Source organism: Penaeus monodon, chromosome 33, assembly GCF_015228065.2.
Source record: "Penaeus monodon isolate SGIC_2016 chromosome 33, NSTDA_Pmon_1, whole genome shotgun sequence".
NCBI lineage: Eukaryota > Metazoa > Arthropoda > Malacostraca > Decapoda > Penaeidae > Penaeus > Penaeus monodon.
In genome coordinates this window covers 23514417-23515806 of record NC_051418.1, presented here as the reverse complement: position 1 = coordinate 23515806, position 1390 = coordinate 23514417, and the positions used below count along the sequence as shown (strand labels likewise).

Here is a 1390-nt window from a genome sequence, read left to right as displayed (position 1 = left end):
CCTGTGACCACTGCTTTCTGTGGTTTCCATACTGTAAAAAGTGTCCTAGACATTTATTTCCACTAGAAAATGCTGACTTTTGAGATATGCCTATCAGAGGCAAGTCTTAAAGAATAGCATTGAGTGTCAGAGTCCCTCAAATCATATTGGAAAACACAGGAAAAAATCTTGTTTTTATAGTATGAGGATTGCCCATGTGGAAAAATTTTCCTTTTTCTTAGTAACATCGGACAAGGCATGGCTTACTAGGCTTGGTCAAGCTAGGCTATGTTTAGTGACCATTAAAAGAGGAATTAGGATATTTGTCAGAAGATATTGATAAAGTATTTTTTTTTTTAATAAAAACAAATAATTCAAATTACATAATTGGAAAAGGAAAGTAACACCTGCACACAAGATGAAATAAATTGCAGGGAGGGGTGATTTTTCTCTCTGAGTTTGGATAAGTCAGTTGTTTTTCAATGTGAGCCTCAAAAAGGAGGATTTGGGCCAACCCTATCTGGCAAGTATAGATGACATCCATTGTCAGTGAGTTAAAAGGTAAGCTGCAGAATATATTATAACTAATATGGCACATTAGACCCTTGTAGTTTGTTCATTTGATATTACTTATGTTTAAGCTAAAATTACCATTTTCATAAAATCAGCAATATTGTTGATATAGGTAGTGGAGGGTAAGAGCAAATGCTGTGCTCAACATGAATAGGAAATACATTGGTTCTGGTAGTAGTGGTCATGAATGAGGTAATAACATATGCCTCTAGGTATTATCATTAGTTAACAACTTGAAGCCACATATGTGTGCACTTTTGGATTACTCACTAGTTTTTTACTTTCAATAGTCTACCAAAAGCATGCAGCAATATTCAAAGAATTCCAAACTTATTATCAAGTCATAACAAGTGTGCAGAGCCAACTGTGATTTCATACTCTGGCAGAGGTTCATAGTGAGACCATTTGGGTAGATTTAATGTTATTTTGCTTTATGGTATGCATTAATGTTTTTAATGATATTAAAAACTAAGTTGTTTAAAACAAGAACTGTGCAATTAAGATATAAGACTATCCTTGTGTACAATAATGACCAAGTGGGCCAAATGACGGACCACAGTAATTTAGGAGCCATTTTTGAGTTTTCACAATAATAGTTGAGTAATTTCTGTCATTGTTTCCCATACATCTGTGTTCCCATAGTATTTATGCTCAAAAGTGTAAAAAGATAAGAGCATCTAATCAATCTGCATGCAGAGCTTTTCTTTACCATCAAGTGTGCCTTGACAAACATTGTCTAAACCAAAAACCACCCACCAGTGGAAAGCTATAGTGTGGACAAAAATTCAACTATCAATGCAGTAGCCAGCATGTTGTTCAGATAATATTTATATATTGC

General features: G+C 34.3%; 1 protein-coding gene across 2 annotated transcripts in view; it reads left to right on the top strand.

The window, feature by feature from the left end:
• LOC119594163 (amino acid transporter AVT3B-like) overlaps positions 1–1390 on the top strand; it is a 29466-nt gene that overhangs the window by 1145 nt on the left and 26931 nt on the right. The window lies entirely within an intron of this gene.